This window comes from Lampris incognitus, chromosome 5 (genome assembly GCF_029633865.1).
Source record: "Lampris incognitus isolate fLamInc1 chromosome 5, fLamInc1.hap2, whole genome shotgun sequence".
Lineage (NCBI taxonomy): Eukaryota > Metazoa > Chordata > Actinopteri > Lampriformes > Lampridae > Lampris > Lampris incognitus.
In genome coordinates, this window is record NC_079215.1 from 48,118,002 (window position 1) to 48,137,751 (window position 19,750).

Genomic DNA, 19,750 nt, shown 5'->3' on the forward strand with positions numbered 1-19,750 from the left:
TTGGATGGCAATGATTGTTCCAGGTATTGGTCAAACCCTCTGGCAATACCAAGGAAACAGAGGTATCAGAATCAGATACAATTTATTCATCCCCGAAGGGAAATTAGATGGCTTGTGAAAAAGTTTAGATTTTAATTGTAAAACACATGAAAATATAAATTGTCTTAATTTTTATTACTTTGGCGAGTGACCATGGTATAAACACGATAATGCCCTTCGAGATGTCCATAATCAGGAATTAATGGCCTCCTCGTCATCCATTAATTCTTGATAATGGACACTTTCAGGCATTATCCCTTACTTAATCTACTACTACTACTACCTACTTATCGATAATGTTTATTGTGAATTCATCTTACCTTCAGCAGTGGCTAGTTCCCTGGAAATTTTCTTCCGTCTTCATTTCGCTTCACTTTCACACGTTTGACTGGCAAACTGGCCAATCCTAGCTCTTGAGGGCGGAACTCCTGGCAGGCTGACTGATAGGCTGACCTGGCGAATCCTAGCGCTTGAGGGCGGGAACTTCCCCAGATCCATCCTACGAAAAAATATTCGCACCCCCGGGTAAACTAGGATTTGGTACGTCAAAAATCCAAAAGCCAATCGCTGTCTAATATGCAAATGTAGGGCGGGCAAAGAAACCTGAAACCTGCGCAGAGTGGATTTGTTGGTACAGAGAGCGAGTTTGCATTAGCAGAGAGGAAGTTTTGACAGCAGACATGGTAGAGTGTGCATGTTTTTGAATGTAAACCGGACCCTGGACTTTCCTTCTACTATCTACCAAATAATCCCGCTATACTGCTGAAATGGTTGGAATTTATTTACAGATATCGGGCTCACATGCCTACAAACCTGGAGGGACTGCGTATCTGCAATGCGCATTTCAGTGAGGAGTGTTTCCATAATCTGATGCAAAAGTTAAGAGTCTTCACAAGAAATTCGTTTAAGTCTGATGGTGTGTCGACTATTTATCCTGGGACTGTGACAGTGTAAGTCGTGCATTTCTTTTAATCAACCAACAGTCAAATGAAAGCTTTTGCGCAAGTAACATACGTCCTTTGTGACTTATAACTAACATTAACTTCGTTAGCTTTTTGCTAGCTGCTGCTAGTTGTTTGGTAATAGTAAAACTGTAAACTATGCATTAGCAAACATTTCAAAGTTCAGCCATATGAAACAATGACGAAGTCCTGAGGTGTGTCGTTTTTCACCCGAAAAACGCAGCAGTGTGCAATGCAAACCTATTTTCTAGGCTGGACGTCGATGTCCCCCCCCTGCTCCATGGCGCCACTAAAGGCGTCCGTCGTCATGCACTCCGACGGCTGGGAGCAGCATCGGAAGCCATCGGTGATGGGGGGGTTCCCTGCTCTGATGCGGGTCACCTCACTCTGAAATCCCGGCGGTTTTGAATTTTAGACTACTGCCAATGACAACCGAAGGCAAATTGGTCCTAGGGGAGAGGCCAGACTAAGAGCGATTTCCAAGAAACCCAGTGAAATTACACCAGCAGAGTTACAGCACCTCGCCCGGAAAAGGGAAACCGCGCCCCCTCCTGGAGCCAGACCTGGAAAGGGCGCTCGCTGGCGAGCATCTGGTGGCCAGGCCTTGCCCCATGAGGCCCAGTCGGGCCCAGCCCGAAAAAACAACATGGAGTCACCACCCTGTGGACCCACCACACGCGGGGATGAGCATTGGGGTAGGGTGCAATGCAGCCCGGGCGGCAAGTAAAAGAGGGGATCTGGACGCCGGAAATTGGCACGTCCAGGTCCTCTGCATCAGAGCATCCATCCTCTGCATCCTTTGGTCCTCTGCATCAGAGCATCCATCATTTTCCCATCCCTCTTCTTTTTCTTCATCACCTCGATCAGAGCTATTTTTAAATTCTGCGTCTCTATATTCTTTGCTTTTTTTGTCATACAGTGTTTTGTGCTGGGAGACGAAGTGACTAAGTTTATCAGATGCCATTTTGGATGACGATATTTGCATGTACGGTGGCTCTGGGTGGTTAAACAACTCTAAAGGCTTTTGATGGGTGTGAAAAACCGCAGAAAATCGAACCTGTTCTGAAACCTTTAATGACAGACGAAATTTTCGGAGTCGGTGTGTAAACGTGATTGACAAGTCGTATTTATTTTTAAACGTGTGACAATTTCGGACGAAAAATACGGACTTGGTGTGCAAAGGCCTTTAGTCCATAGAACCATGATAACGGCAAAGTAGTTTGCTAGCTTGGTTAGTTGCATAAATAGATCACACAGTTCATTGTATTGACCAAGCAACCAAATATAAAAGTACCTAAATATCAACTACTACTACTACTTTTGGCTGTTCCCGTTAGGGGTCGCCACAGCGGATCATCCGTTTCCATTTCTTCCTGTCTTCTGCATCTTCCTCTGTCACACCAGCCACCTGCATGTCCTCCCTCACCACATCCATAAACCTCCTCTTTGGCCTTCCTCTTTTCTTCTTTCCTGGCAGCTCCATATTCAGCATCCTTCTCCCAATATACCCAGCATCTCTCCTCCACACATGTCCAAACCATCTCAATCTTACCTCTCTTGCTTTGTCTCCAAACCATCCAACTTGAACGGTCCCTGTAGTATAATCGTTCCTAATCCTATCCTTCTTCGTTACTCCCAGTGAACATCTTGGCATCTTCAGCTCTGCTACCTCCAGCTCCGCCTCCTGTCTTTTCGTCAGTGTCACTGTCTCCAAACCATATAACATAGCTGGTCTCACAAACATCTTGTAAACCTTCCTTTTAACTCTTGCTGGTACCCTTCTGTCACAAATCACTCCTGACACGCTTCTCCACCCACTCAACCCTGCCTGCACTCTCTTCTCCACCTCTCTTCCGCACTCTCCGTTACTTTGGACAGTTGACCCCAAGTATTTAAACTCATATGCCTTCGTCACCTCCACTCCTTGCATCCTGACCATTCCACTGTCCTCCCTCATTCACGCATAGGTATTCCGTCTCGCTCCTACTGACTTTGATTCCTTTTCGCTCCAGTGCATACCTCCACCTCTCCAGGCTCTCCTCAAACTGCACCCTACTCTTGCTACAGATCACAATGTCATCCGCGAACATCATCGTCCATGGAGACTCCTGCCTGATCTTGTCTGTCAGCCTGTCCATCACCATTGCAAACAAGAAAGGGCTCAGAGCCGATCCTTGATGTAATCCCACCTCCACCTTGAACCCATCTGTCATTCCAACCGCACACCTCTCCACTGTCACACTTCCCTCATACATATCCTGCACCACTCCTACATACTTCTCTGCAACTCCTGACTTCTTCACACAATACCACACCTCCTCTCTCGACACCCTGTCGTATGCTTTCTCTAAATCTACAAAAACACAATGCAACTCTTTCTGGCCTTCTCTGTACTTCTCAATCAACATTCTCAAAGCAAACATCACATCTGTGGTGCTCTTTCGTGGCATGAAACCATTCTGTGTGGCATGAAACCATACTGCGTGGCATGAAACCATACTGTACTTAAATGTGTTAATAGTAATTTAGAAAGTTAAAATTTGAACGAAGTCTTACCTTTGACGGCTCACAAGATGGCGACGACGAAAAAAATCATTTTACGGGCGTTTTGTTTTTTCATATTTTTTGTAGTCTAGCTACATAATTTGTTATGATTTATTTACTTGCAAAAAATAATTCTGTGCTCAAAAACATATTCAGAAATGGAACACACATATAAATCTATAGTTTCACAATGCTAACTACTGCTAAAATCACACAAGTTCTAAAATTAGCCATAAACAATGTTTAGCTTTTTGAGTTACTAAAAACTGCTGCTGCAACATGTACTTCGACACCCCTGTGTAACATTTATCTAGTTGACCTGTTCTTAATTTAACAAGCATTTTGATGAATACAAGCAGGGTTAAAGATTGTTCTTTGGGACTCCATGCAAAAAGGAAGTTTGTTGCGGGACATGTCGCTGTAGGAGGTGGACAGCCCTTGTTGCCTGTATGGGGTTTCCTATGCATTTTTGCAGGGGCCACACATACGTAATAGTTGAGTCAACTAAGGAATCTGTTACCTGAACTACTCTGACTAGACTGATTAGGTGGGCACAGTTAAACTTGATATTTCAAGTACACCGAACATTTTAGTTGAACTGACATAGGAAAATGAGCTGAGGTAGCTAAAACCTCACATCCTTTTTTTACAGTGTAGTTAGTTTACTTAGTCTCGTGCATTTGTCTAGCTGAAATCGGGATTATCATGGTGTCATTCATTGCAAATGAAGGAATTGATACAGACATTCTTTACTAATTCACAGGTAAATATTTTCTTTCTCTCCACACACACACACACACACACACACACACACACACACACACACACACACACACACACACAGAAACAATCAAATAGAAAAAAGATTAATAAGTTTAGGGAAACCCAAAATTGCCAAGTTTTTAAAGAAGGATGTTTCCACCATTTTTTAACATGTTTTGAAATGCTTTATTTTCCTCTTCATGTCTTTTACCCAGTTTTATTTTTGGACGAAATTATGTTTTGGATTTAATTTTGTCATTATGATATCTGATGTTTAGCGTCAGACAGTCGCAGTGATGCAACGTTTTGTGCAGCTGCTGTTCTGCCACTTGCTGAGCCGACAGCATTGCAGCTATTCTGGTATAAAACTGTAATCTGTTTTTATTGTTAGTAATATTTGGCCACGTTTCTCATATATTGTATTTGGGTATTTACAGGATATTGTCATGGGTAGTTGGGAGCCCATTAAGCATAATTAAATCCCTCCAGTCATTCTGGCACTTCCACTTTAAGGACATTTGAAACCTCTTTTCCATGCACTGGAAAATATTCTGTTTGTGCACTCAAGGCAATTGGTAAATCATCTTATTGGAGGAATTACAGATAATATGTGTATAATAGAATGTTAGTTTCTTTCATGTTGTTCATGTATATAATCATTCACACCTCACATCAACAGTATTACGTTTTCTATGCGCTGCGAGCTTTGTTGTCATTTTAGGTTATTTTAAATTGCATGAGTGCTGCTGAGTGTTGGCTGGGTTGTATTGTTTTTCTGCCAACATACCTGTCATCAAGAGTTGTATCACCTTCATTTTTCGGTGACAGTTTATCTCTTGAGGATGTTGCTGAGACCTCTGATTTAAGGTCTGAGGGCATAATTCTTAACAAACATCCATTGAATTAAGTCATATTTACTACAAATATGTGTTTTGTGTATTAATGACATGCAAAGATTATACCCACTTTAGAGATTGCAGGAATGTTTTTGCCACATTGTGGTAGTACAATATCAAAGGGTTGTCATGTTATCCTCATAAAACAAATTATAGTTTTATGTAGTTATACACATAGTTAAACTATATATAGTTTATAGTTTTATTTCATAATTCTCAGCTGCAGACAAAGTAAGGAGTTCCCCCCTCCCCCAAAGAAAGTCTTGCCTAGGGCTCCCTGTTGTCTAGAGCCAGGTCTGACAATAACTATATAAAATATATCTTACTTTTTAGAATGTAAACATGTTGAATGCCCTAGGTAAAGGCAAAAGCTAAAAACAATTGGTACATGTGGTCTGGTGGCTAAAGAAGTGAGTGAGCCAGCAAGCCAGCTGGTGGCGTAAGCTGAGCTGTCTGTGGGAGGGTAAGACAGTATAAACAAACTTGTGTTGGTAACTGTAGCTTGCAAGTGAAGGACAGAAACTTTTGTTAGCAGTTGTGTTGAAGAGCAAGGACTTCCTCATTTGGGCAGTCTTGACAGTTTTAGGTACCACTATTGTTTTCACAGCGCAGTGGTTAGCGCGGTCGCCTCACATTAAGAAGGTCCTGGGTTCAAGCCCCGGGGTAGTCCAACCTTGGTGGGTCATCCCGGGTCGTCCTCTGTGTGGAGTTTGCATGTTCTCTCCGTGTCTGCGTGGGTTTCCTCCGGGGGCTCTGGATTGCCCCTAGGAATGAATGGGTGTGTGGGTGGGCCTTGTGATGGCCTGGCGGCCTGTCCAGGGTGTCTCCCCGCCTGCTGCCCAATGACTGCTGGAATAGGCTCCAGCATCCCCGCGACCCTGGGATCAGGATAAGCGGTTAAGACAATGGATGGAAGGATGGATAGTGTTTTCGCTGCAGTGTGAAGTCTAACAGCTAACTGGCTAATGGTAAACTAGTGACATGAGTGAGGGAGTGGGGTTGTGGCTGCTATCAGGGCGGACAGAGGCGTGCAGGGGGCTAGATGAGCAGTATAACCTGTGAATATAGCTGTATGTGTACATTTTGTGATAAAAATGCAGCAGTCCTTCGCGCAAAGCAGAGTTCCTGAATTTTGTGTGGATACATTTTGCTGATAGTGACACAAATGAGATGCAATTTATTCAAAAGAGCAGTAAAGGTGTCTCGGAACCTGTTCTTCCTTCCTGTAGGGTTGAAACTCTAACTAGTGCGTTGTGTATGTTATAAAACTCTGAATGCTCTGTCATTTTGTACAAATTCGGTATGCCTAATGTTATAAATGTCTTTTCCTGTGTTTTGAAAATACGAAATAAATGTATTTTATCTTGATACATTTTCTGGCACAAGTATCTTGCATTTTATTTTGATACATTTATTTGAGGGGTATTTTGTAACAAGACACATTTTGATGTATTTTTGTCCATCTCTGTCTGGATGTTTTCACATATTCGAGTATGTGTATTGTACTGCTGCCGAAAGCCAAGTTGGTCTTGAACAGGTTTGGATGTTGCAGTTCTCTTTCTTAAAATGTTCCTGATTGTTTACTGAGCTGGAGTCTTCATTCTTAATGCTTTGTCTTGAGCTCATCATCTAATACAGAGCTCTTCAACAGGCGGTCCGTGACCCCTAGGGGGTCCTCAGTTACTGCAGGGGGTCCACCAAATCATTTGATCCCAAACGTTTTTCTTCCAAAAATATGTCCGAAAATACACATTAACATAAATACAACCTATAATAAGCAAAGATAAATCTTTCTATTCGTTAAAAAATTACAACATTGAAGCTACTCATGAATCCTCGTGCAGTAGTGTGATCACCCTGAAAGCCGAGCACCAGCTAGCTAGCCTATGCTAAACCACTCTATGTGTGGCACCAATAAAACACTGGAAATAATTGCATGCCATATTAGCCAAATAGGTACGTATTATTAGCCTAAGTATATGGCCATTCTTACGTTATGTGATCTACAATGGATCGCTTTGTAACTTCTCGACCAAGAACCTCTGACAGACCCTACACTTCATCACAAACCACTGAAGAAAGTTCAGAGGGTGAGGCTAACGCACCTGCTAACAGCCATGCTACAACTGCTGCTAAGCACAAATGAGAGAAGACCCGAAAATATTCAGAGAATTATCTCAAGTTTGGATTTACCTTTAAAGCGACTGAGGGCGTTGAATTACCAGTGTGTGTCATCTGCTCTGCCGAGCTAGAAGTATGAAGCCATCAAAGCTGCAGAGCCACTTGGAGACAACCCATACTCACTTGAAAGAAAAACTAGTGGAATACTTTCAGGCCCGTCTCAAATCTCTCAAAGGCCAACAGACATTGATGAGACAATCAGCTAAAGTTCGCGAGCTAGCTTTGAAAGCCTCCTATCCAGTTGCTCTTTGGATCACTCGGAACAAAAAGCCATACACAGTTGCAGAGGATTTAATATTGCCTGCAGCCAGTGATATGTGCAAAACAGTGTTTGGGAATGATGAGTACGTTAATAAACGGAAAAGGCTTCCGTTGTCGGACACAACCATTGCTCGTCGTATTGATGACATGGCATCTGATGTGAGGGTGAAGCTAGTAGAGAAACTGAGATTGGCCGAGGCTTTTACATTACAATTGGTTGAATCCACGGATGTGTCAAACGACACTCAGCTTTTGGCATTTGTGCGGTGTTTCGACCAAAATGGAATGCAGGATGAATTTTTGTGTTGTAAGCAGCGGCCTGAATGCACAAGTTCTGAAATTTTCGAAGTTTTTTTTCAGAGAAAATCACATACCCTGGGCAAAATGTGTTGCGATGTGCACTGATGGTGCAAGAGCCATGGCTGATTTAAAAAGTGGACTAATAGCGCTTGTGAAAGGTGTGGCTCCCGAAGTGACGTGGATGCATTGCATGCTACATAGGGAGTCTCTCGTTACCAAAGAAATGAGTGCTGAGTTGTCAGACATCATTGACTTTGTCATGAAAGCTGTCAATGTTGTCAGAAGAGTACTTTGCGAACGCGTCTCTTTTCCTCTCTCTGTGCTGCTGTGGTAGAAGAACACACTGCGCTACTTTACCATTCTGGAGTTCGATGGCTTTCACGTGGAGCAGTGCTGTCATGCGTGTTCAAGTTACGTATGTGTATTCGGGAGCTTTTACTTTGCCAAAACTGCACAGAGCTGGCTGCAAATTACAGTGACGATGTCTAAGTTACGAAACTTGTATGTCTTGCAGATGTCTGTGAATGTTCTCATTCATCCAGGTCATGGTTATCCAAAGGAGTTGAATCAAGTGCAACTGGACTTGGTATATATATATACCAAGTCCAGTTGCACTTGATTCAACTCCTTTGGATGTCTTGCAGATGTTTACTCTGAGCTGAACCGACTCAACAGTTCTTTGCAAGGCCGCAATACACATGCCATCCAGCTGTATGACAGAATGGAAGGCTTTCTGAAGAAAATCAAAAGATGGAGGGAGCGAGTCAGGGAGGGCACTTTTTCCATGTTTCCACCAGTGGATGAGTTGGGAGATTCTGCAGTGCTCTTGCCTCACGTAATACACACAATTGTTGCACACTTGGAGGCACTCGAGGGTCAATTTGGGAAGTACTTTCCTGAGGCTGACTCCTGGCATAGGGACAAGACATGGACAGTTTCCATTCAGAGACAATGCAGCAGATGGCTCAAACTTGACAGTGACAGAGGATCAGCTCATTGAACAATCCACTGATAGTACACACAGAAACATGTATGAGACAAGACCTCTCGTGCAGTTTTGGATCTCTTGCCAGAAAGACTTCCCACAATTGACAGCAAAAGCAATGAGGAGCCTTTTACCACTTGCAATGACATATCTTTGCGAGAGTGGATTTTCCTCCCTTACCTACCTGAAAAGCAAGTACAGGTCAAGACTGAAGCCTGAGGCAGATATGGCTCTCTGCCTGGCAACCTCCATCTGCCCTAGAATAGATGAGCTGACCTTTCACCAAGGTAGGAGCTGTGCCATCTACACATAAAGTTAAGCTTAATGCTTCATTGTCCCTCCCCCATTAAAATTGTGAAATTGTAACTGTAAAAAAGTCGATATAGAATTAAAGCATGTTCTATAAAGCACCCCACTGTTAGAGATAATGTATATAGTTCTGTTTACATATACATATGTGTATGGGAGTATAGGTATATGTAGTATGTGTATATGTACATACATAATTATATATTTTTATCTTCCAGTTATTCAGTTCATTTCTGTACAAGTATTGTAAGTCAATGTACATTCTTGATTTTCCTAAATAAAAAAAGAATTACAAAAAAACATGTTCTATAAATATATTAATCTGCCAATAATTATTATTTTAATGGCTTAGCATTGTATACACCATTACATGGCACTATAGGCTGCCTTACACATTATTGTTGGCACGGTTTAATAAGCAACACAATTTTATATGATATGTAGTAAGGGGTCCCTCCGCCATGTTGCTTTCAGCCAAGGGGTCCTTGGCCTGAAAAATGTTGAAGACCTCTGATCTAACATGTATCAGTCATTTTCAAAATCTGAGTGGAAAGCGAACTAAGCTTGTGTAGCTGATCAGAAATTTAAAACAGAATGTCATCTGACAGTTTTTTTTAAATTTTCTTACATTAACATTGCCGATGTAGAATAATAATGTCAACCCTTGTGTCAACGTTTGTGACATGTTTAGCCCAACCTACAAAGCACTCTTTGCAAACTAGCAGTTTGGCTTAGATATCTACAGAGAGTTAAACATGGGATTGTAGGTTTTCCAGTCAGGGTTATTCCCTCAGGGGGTGTGCTGTTGTTTGTTCCTGCTGGTACCCATCTCTGCAGGTAGCCAACATTAAACACTACACAGCGAAACACTGGGTGGTCTGCAGTAATCACCCGCTGGTTTGTCTGCAGGTGTTTTGTCGAGCTGACAGAGGCTTGTTGATGATCGTTTGTATTGACGGCATTGGTGTGTTTGCAGAGGACTGGCAAGTCTTGTGTGTGCGTGCATGTGAGTGTGTGTGTGCATGCATGTGTATTCGTTTGTGTGTGTGTGTGTGTGTGTGTGTGAGACAGAGAGAGAGAGAGAGAGAGAGCGAGATTGTGTTTGGACGAGTAGGCCCTGAATGATAACAACCATGAAAATTGAAAGTGACAATGACATATTTGAGCCTACAGCTCTCGCTATAGAGGAAGGTCTTTGCTGGAAAAGGCTAAACTGCCCTTCTGCATTAATTAAAAAACCTGTTGAACTGTATATAACTGAGACGCTGTTCTCAGGGAATGGGTTAGCGCACCAGTGCTTTGCTCAGAAAGTCTAGAGATTCATGCTAAATCTAATCGTTGTGGTAGAGCTCATCTGGGGATTACACTACATCACTGGGCTCCACACAACACCACGTTGCCTCATTTTCAGACATTGCAGGGCTCTACTGCTATGGAAACGGTTAATTGTGGTGAGATTTACTCCCCTCGCAGTAATGTCTGAATAAATCCATCACACCCTTCTATTTCTTATGCTGCTTTATTGTAACATTGTCTTATCCCCGAGAGGACATTCTTCGAGTAATTCAATCAGTAACTCTTCCAGCACAATGCTTGCAAACATCACATTCAAATGCAGCTGGTAATAAGGATGGGTGTCAGTTTTAGGAAGGAGAAGAGGAAAATGTGCCGACAACGTTGAAAGAACACAGACTCTGCATGTTCCCTGCACTGGCTGTGTCGTTACCAGGCAGACTCAGTGAGGCCAGCAAGCCAGCCTGCCAACCGGTCAACCAGCCAATGAGCCATCAGACCAGCCAGCCAGCCAACCAGCTTCATTTCCCGGCCTACCAGACAGTGTCAGTCTCGCCAGCGAGCCAGGCAGATAGTCATCCACTCAGCCAGTCTGCATTTCAGCTCACAATTTTAGCAGGACTTTGTTTGTTTTGCGCAACAGGCCAGGCCAGCTTCCCAGTCTCTTATTCTGGTCTCAGAGGCACATTCTCAGTCTAATCTTCAGTTTCTCCGAAATCACCCGTACAAGGTGATTTGTTGGTAACTGATTGAAGTTTGTTGGCACTGCATTTTTCAAAGCTGTGCATGCGAGGCGTTTCGTCAGCGAGTCACATTGGAAAAATAGACCTTTATTTCAATCAACAATTAATTTATTGATTTATTTATTTTTGGTCACTAACCCTCTTTCACTGTGTGTGTTTTATTCCAAAAAAATAAAAGATAAGTAAAAATCACACACACACACACAAATGCCGATACATTCTACTTCTTCAGCCCAAGCTGTGCCAACTCAGTCCCTTGGACATGAAGCGTGACAGCCGCGTTTGTTGCTGATAAATATTAATGAAGCCCCCCCATCCATCTGTTCATTTGCTTAATTTTGATTTTGCTTGTTCATTTGTTCACTTAATACCCATCCATACCTCTTCATCTCCTTTCCTGCCATACAGTTTTTGGTCTAGTTCTGCTGATACTGGCTCCTCCTCTGATCTGATTGTTGAACATAGTTTTGATATGATTGGGTTATGTGAAACATGGCTGAAACCAAATGTTTTCCTTCCCTTAAATGAAGCTTCCCAACCCGACTATACTTATGCCCATGTAGCTCGGGCAAATAAACAAAGTGGGGTGTCGCCATAATATTTCAGTCTATTTTTAGTTTCACTTCTAAACTTGAAACTAAATTCAAATCTTTTTAGGCTCTTGCTCTGGGTCCATCTTCCTCAGCCACGAACAGACTTGGCTCAGTCCAGCTTGTGATACTCTATCGACCTCCTGGCTCTTACTCACTATTTCTTGTAGAATTTGGAGAATTTATCTCAGGTCTTGTTACTCATTTGATGAGATTGTAATTCTTACCAAATTTCAAAATTCATGTGAATACGGCTAGTTATCATCTAAGTATAGTGTTTATGGCGCTAGTTGATATTTTTGGGTTCACCCAGTTTATTCAAGAGTCGATTTGGTTTTATCTAAAGCTGTTTCTGATCTGCCTGCTGTTTCTGATCTGACTGTCTGTCTGATCTGACTGACTGTCTGATCTGATTTTCTGACTGACTGTCTGGTCTGATTTGATCTGATCTGACTGACTGTCTGATCTGACTGTCTGAACAGACAGCTGTTTCTGATCTGACTGTCTTGCAAACCACATCTGCTTTGTCAGATAATTTTCTCATTAAATTTGAAGCATCATTGGCCTGTCCTGTTAATGTCGCCACATTGGTCCATCCACTGTAGCTGCATTTGGCCAGCAGCTGCCTGAAGTCTTGGCTCCTTTCACCATAGAGACACTCTGTTGAAAATCTGACTAATTCAGTTGCACCTCACTACCAGAGTTGGGCGACTAAAGAGGCCTACACCCTGGTTTAACAACGAGACACGTGCTCTTAAGCGGGCCTGCAGGAGACTGGAACGTAAATGGTGAAAATCAAAATTGGACATTTTTTATTACCTGTCTTGACATGAACATTTATTGAAATACAGGTGCTTTATCTGCTGAAAAAGCAGCATATCTCTCTCGTGTAATCAATATTAATAAACATAACCCCAGATTTCTCTTTGACACTGTATCTAAATTTACTAAAAAGAAGCTGTCTATTAGTTGCTCACCATTGACGGCCCATGAATTTCTAGACTTTCTGGAATAAGGTTGATGAGATCAGAAACAAAATTAGTTATTCAGTTCCAGCTGCTCCAGCAGATCCGGTTTTACCAAATTCATATCTATACAACGAGTCACTGATAGCTCCTGTTATAGCTTTTGAGACTACCTCTCTTGATACTTTCACTAAGCTCGTGTCAGCTTCTAAACCAAGTACTTGCTGACTTGACCCTTTACCAGCAAAACGTTTTAAAGGCCTCTTGCATTTCCTGGGACCTAGAATGCTAGACATTGTTGATTTATCACTTAATACTGGCATTGTTCCCACCAGTTTTAAGATAGCTGTGGTCAAACCTCTCCTTAAGAAACCACACCTCGGTCCAGGGCCTCTTAATAACTGTTGACAAGTATCTAAACTTCCATTCTTTTCTACAGTACTAGAGAGTTGTGTATCAACAACTTTCAACCCATATAGAAGAAAACTATCTATGTGAACCTTTTCAATCAGCTTTCAGGGCCTCTCACTCCACTGAAACTGCTCTGACTAGAGTGGTAAATGATATTCTACTTGCTATGGACTCTGATTCCCCCTCTGTGCTTCTAGTACTGGACCTCAATGCAGCCTTTGACACCATTGATCTCTGTATACTATTAGACAGAATAAATTATAATTTTGGTGTGTCTGGCCTAGATCTCGGCTTAAATCCTACTCATCTGGAAGAAAACAGTGTGTCTGCTATAATAATATTATATTGAAATTCTCTGACAACAAATATGGCGTACCTCAGGGCTCGGTTATATGACCTCTACATTTATCTCTTCATATTTCACCTCTTGACCAAATTATACGTAATCATGGAGTACATTTACATTGTTATGCTGATGATACTCAGCTGTATGTACCTATAAGGGCTGATGATCATACTCAAATGACTAATTTAGAGGCCTGCTTGGCTGCTGTGAAAAATTGGATGTCACTACATTTCCTACTTTTAAATTTGGATAAAACCGATGCTGGTCTTTGGCCCTGCTAGACACATACACCAATTTGATCAAGTAACTATAACAATCGACTACTCTGTGATTTCACAAAGTGTGGCAGCCAAAAATCTTGGTGTTATGTTTGATCCCAGCCTTTCTTTTGATAAGCAAATTAATTAAATCACAAAGACTGCCTTTTTTCCACTTACCTAACATAATTAAAATTTGGTCTTGTCCTTTCCATGGCTGATGCAAACATATGCATTTGTTTCATCCAGACTTGACTGTATAATGTTCTATTTTCAGGTCTGCCACATGCTCGTACTAAAAGTCTTCAGATGGTTCAAAATGCTGCAGCTACAATCCCAACTAAATCTAGAAAATTTAGCATATTACACCAATTCTTGCCTCCCTTCATTGGCTTCCTATCCATGTTAGATCGGACTACAAGGTGCTTCTGCTGACTTATAAAATCCTAAATGGGCTTCCCCCATCCTACCTGTCTGATGTACTTAAACCGTGTAGTCCATCTCGAGCTGTCCACTGTCAAGATACAGGGCTGCTGTGTGTACCCAAAGGTATAAAGAAATCAGCTGGTGGCAGGGCCTTTTCCTATCGGGCCCTGTTTTTGTGGAATAAATAACCTGCCTGCTGCCATCAGACAATCGGAGTCTGTTGAGTCCTTTAAATCCAAACTTAAAACTCATCTTTTTGCCTTAACCTACAATTACTTGCCATTTAATTGAGTACTTCACAACCTGTCCTGCATGATGTGTCGGTTTCTTTCTCAATGAATTTACCAAGCACTTTTCTAATGATGAGATTATAGAGTACATCTTATTGACTGTTGCAACTGTTCTCTTTTCTCTCATATATATTTTCTCTTTCTGAATGATGTCTTCTCCTGTCTCTGCTTCCATGTATGTGAATGGTGTGATGTGAGTCTCCCTCATGTGCACGTGTAGTCTGTCATCCGGCCAGGTCTCTATGATGGTGGTCACGCAGCTCAGGTCCTGGGCTGTTCCAGTGGCATCTGGACACTGCTTGGCATCCTCCTCGTCATATTCTTCATATATCTTATAATTCCGTTATATTTCTGTTATCCTCTTTCAGTGTTGTATTCACTAAATTGTGTTTTATTCTGTACAAACATCCATTGTGTCTTGGGAGGGAGAGATTCCACCTCTTGCGCTCCCAGAGCTTTCTTCCTATTTTTTCTCCCTGTTAAAGTTTTTTTTTTTTTAGGAAGTTGTTCCTTATCCGATGTGAGGGTCTAAGGACCGGATGTTGTATTGCTGTAAAGCCTCCTGAGGCAAATTTTTAATTTGTGATATTGGGCTATGCAAATAAAATTGACTTGATTTGACATTTCCTTCATCAGGGTGCTAGTCTCTCAGGAGTACTGCCAGCTCCTCCTACACCGTCAGTGTGAGGAGGAGGAGGAGGAGTCGCCCTCTGCCTGTATGTAGATTAGCTGTGTCTTGATTAAAAGACAACTGCATATTTGACTATAGTCACCGGCGGAGGTGGCGCAGGAGGAGGAAGAAGAAGAATGCCTCTCCTGGGGGGGGGGGGTTATTTAGCTGCGGTGAATGTTATGGGAGTCGCTGTTTAATGCTGCCGAGGAGAACAAATAGAGGAGGCAAAAGAGCTGCCTAGGGACTGATTTGGGGTTTAATGGGGCTCAGTGACTGGCAATATCGGTTAAGGCTTACATGGATGCAAAACATGAGAGAATGTGCGTAGCGTGATAACAGGGGCTGTTGAGAGTGAAATATAGACAAGTGCTTGGGTGTGGATTGCTATTCACTACCGAGACGCTGTCGAGACATAAAATGCAAACAGCATAGTGTGAAAATGAGAGGTGTTCTTAAACACATGTTTGTCATTCGTAAGTAGGAAGGCTGTTGGGCAGGATTGCCGGTCCCTTGTGTGTACCCACTCTAGTCATTCAGGTCCTGTTTAGTGTTTGAAAAAGATTTTGTCCCTTGATGCCTTGTCACCTCTTGTGTAAAATCAATCATTTTCCCGCCTAATATGTTTACACCACTTCACACGGCAAGAAAAACTATTTTCTTTTTTTACCGACGCATCCCCTCTTTTAAACAGCGAATTGATGAAATCGATAGAATTCGATTATGAAAATAGTTGGTAACGAATTTCATTATCGATTCGTTGGGTCTATGTTGGTGCACGCTGTGCCGCAGAGCCGGCTAAATCACTTCCAAAACAAACAAACAGGCTAACACTTGAAACATGGCGGAGGCGCAGAAGACTGTTTGACCAACATCATCTATGGCAGCGCTTCACATGAGCTGCAGACGATATGAAACTGATCTTGCATGGCACGGCAGCACCATGCTCATGACGAAACACCTGAAACGAAAACATGCTGGAGCCATGGGTGAAGGGGACTCGGAACAGCAGGGTAAACACACAATCTTAATTAAATGGGTTTAGACCCATCCACTATGGCGACCCCCAACGGGAGCAGCCGAAAGGAGTCGTGGTAGTTGAGACCCATGGCATGCGTTACGTTTTGACGTGTGGAACCGTTCATCTCACAGCAGGTAGTTCTCGTTTGTCTACATAAAGGTCGGCATTTGCTCCCGATCCAGACTGAATGGTCTGCTAAGTCAGATTTGCAAGGAGAGAGTTAGCTTTAGCATGGAGCACATGGACATGCTAACATTTTTGCATTGCAATGCAAAGTTCCTGGAGAGAGAGAGAGAGCAAGAGAGAGGCGTGTGTGTGTGTGTATGTGTGTGTGTGTAAAAAGTTACTGCAGTGTTGCTGTTAAAGCTATTCAATGTAGCAAAACCTGTTAACCGTCTGTTTTACGTTTTTCTTTATGTATAATTTACTATTATTTTTAACATCTCAGGTCCATTCAAGCAACGTAAGAAATACCTGTTTTGTGTACTTTATAAAAAAAGGATATCTTTTGCACATGTAGTATAGCATATTTAGGTGTTGTTTGTGTTAATATTGTCAATTTGGAATAATATTTTGTTTGTTTTTTAATCAAATGATCGAAATAAAACGTGTTTTTATTCGATTCGATTAATCGAAGAAATAATTGATAGATTAATCGATTATCCAAATAGTTGTTAGTTGTAGCCCTGGTCTAGGTGAGTGTCTTAACACCATTATGTATGTGTTGTTTTCTTGACAAGCATTTGGTTATGGGGAGTGGCCATGCACGTCTAGAAGACAGTGGTAGTCGTCCTAGAGCAGTGGTTCTCAACCTTTTTGGGTTCCTGGACCCTGCATATTTTTGATCTACCCTGAGGACCCCTCCACCTGATCTTGGGGGAGGGGGGTTGCAATTTGATAGAAACAGTAGAAACTGCATTTTAAATTGCATTATAGCATTTATTCACTCTTTGGGGCAAAAATAAGAGCTTTCAGTTGTAACTTAGATATAGTTAACAAAACAGAATTCTTATTCAGTAACTTTCAGATATATGTAACAACAGAATTTTTATGCAGTAACTTTTAACAATGCAAACGGGAGTGAGATCTCTTATTAAAATACAATAAATTACACTTGTGAAACAGATGTAATTAGAAAAAAAAGTCCTGTTACCCTTTATAGTTTAGGTAAATAAAGGTCTCAGTCACATTTGAGTAAAATAATCCTATTTCTATAAATGTCTTAGGATCTTTTTTTAAAGATATTTTATTTTCACGGACCCCTTGCATTACACCACGGACCACTAGGGGTCCGCGGACCGCCGGTTGAGAAACACTGTCCTAGAGGACAATGTTGGGGGGGGTTTGAATCTGCTGGCATTCGGCCAACTGTCCTTGACTTCATCGAGTGGGGGAAAGATTTGAAGGATGGAGTTGGTGGGGGAAAGGGGGTGTGGTGGTGGGGGGGCTGCATAATCAGTCAGAAACAATAGAGGTAGAGAGGGAGACGTCCTTCTTGTGTATGTAGACGACGCTGATCATATTTATGTTGAGACGGGAAGGGGGAGGGGCCGCGGGCACATTTAGGAAGATTGGGTTGTAAGAGGTTGGGCAGGAGCACCACTGTTTTAATGGGTGGCCCCCGCCGCGGTGCCCAAGGACATAAATCGTAAGAGCAACTGATTGAATGCCATGCCAATAAATGGCGGCAGTTCCATACGCCACTGACCCAGTTGGCGTCCTCACAGTCCCACCGTGATGAAGCCGGCACCGAGGTCTTGATAACGCGAATCACATTTTGTTCTTTGGTACGCTGTGGTGCTATGAGGAATGAGGGTGGATTAAACTGTACCTACACACGCACACGCGCGCGCACACACACACACAGGGTTGTCACGGTATTAGATTTTCACTCCACGATTATCGTGGCCAAAAGAATTCACGATAACGATATTATCATAATATATACAGAAAATTTGAAAACAAAAGGATGATAATGCTATCAGTAAAATTCATATAACTTATTTTATTGTGCATTTTGTCTCTCTTTTTTTTGGTGGGCAAATCAATTACACTCAATACGACTGTAGGGAGCTGGAGAGAGAGAGAGAGAGAGGCTGTAACCATAACCGTACAAAGGCATACAAAAAGAACAATTGCTCTTAATGGATAGTGAAAAGACAACCAGGTGAACTGATAAATGAAAGATCAACAAGGCCTAACATCTGCCATCAATACAAGGTCAACTGAAACAAAATCACTTGCGGGGGGGACGTACAGGTAGCATAGCGGTCTATTCCGTTGCCTACCAACACGGGGATCCCGGTTCGAATCCCGTGTTGCCTCCGGCTTGGTCGAGCGTCCATACAGACACAATTGGCCGTGTTTGCGAGTGGGAAGCCGAATGTGGGTGTGTGTTCTGGTTGCTGCACTAGCGCCTCCTCTGGTCGGTCGGGGCGCCTGTTCGGGGGGGGGGGGGATAGCGTGATCCTCCCACGTGCTACGTCCCCCTGGCGAAACTCCTCGCTGTCAGGTGAAAAGAAGCGGCTGACGATTCCACATGTATCGGAGGAGGCATGTGGTAGTCTGCAGCCCTTCCCAGATCGGCAGAGGGGGTGAAGCAGCGACCAGGAAGGCTCGGAAGAGGGGGTTAATTGGCCGGATACATTTGGGGAGGAAAAAAAAGGGGGGGTCACTGTCCGGGATTGTGATTAATGTCCGCTGAGCAGGTCCTTACATCATTTCTTCCTCTTTCCATTTTTCATGACATGATTTTGCGCAGCAGTGGTAGCCACATACTGTGGTTGTAGCTAGCTAGCTAGCTAGCTAGTTACTGCGTCATGTAAGGTGTGTGTGTGGAGGGGGCGGTTATTGGGGGAGGGAGACAGCAAGAACAGAAAGAAGCTGAAATGATCAAGGAGGCACTGGATTATTTACACCATATTATCATATGTGTATTGTTAACATGATATCAATATTTAATTTTTCTAATTTTCACAGTTATCGTCAGTATCGGTATATCACAGAACCCTTATATATATATATATATATATATATATATATATACTCTACTTGCAGGGTGCAGTTTGGATTCCGTCTCTTTTGTTTCAGTCAAACGAGGGTACAGTCAGATTCGGTGCACGTGTGGACAGAATTAAAATGATCTGATGTCATGTCACATTGGATGAGGGAAACTAATTTCATTCAAGCATGAAGTAAGCCATGGATATTGTCCCTTTACTCCATAGATTGAGCAACATTCTGTACCTCGGACTGAGCTAAATGCAACGCTTGTTTGGCATCTTCTCAGCCGTGAACCTTTCTCCATCACACTTAAAGCCAGTGTGACCGTCTGTTTGCCCTTCAGCTGAATAAATTGGCTCAAGTAGAAGAATCAAAAGCAGCGACTTTAAACTTGCAAACATTCTCACTATGGAAAGTGTTGTGTTGGCATTACAGGGAATCTGCACGTCATGTGTTGTGAAAAAAACATCAGTTTATGAAATGCATGAAGGTTGCT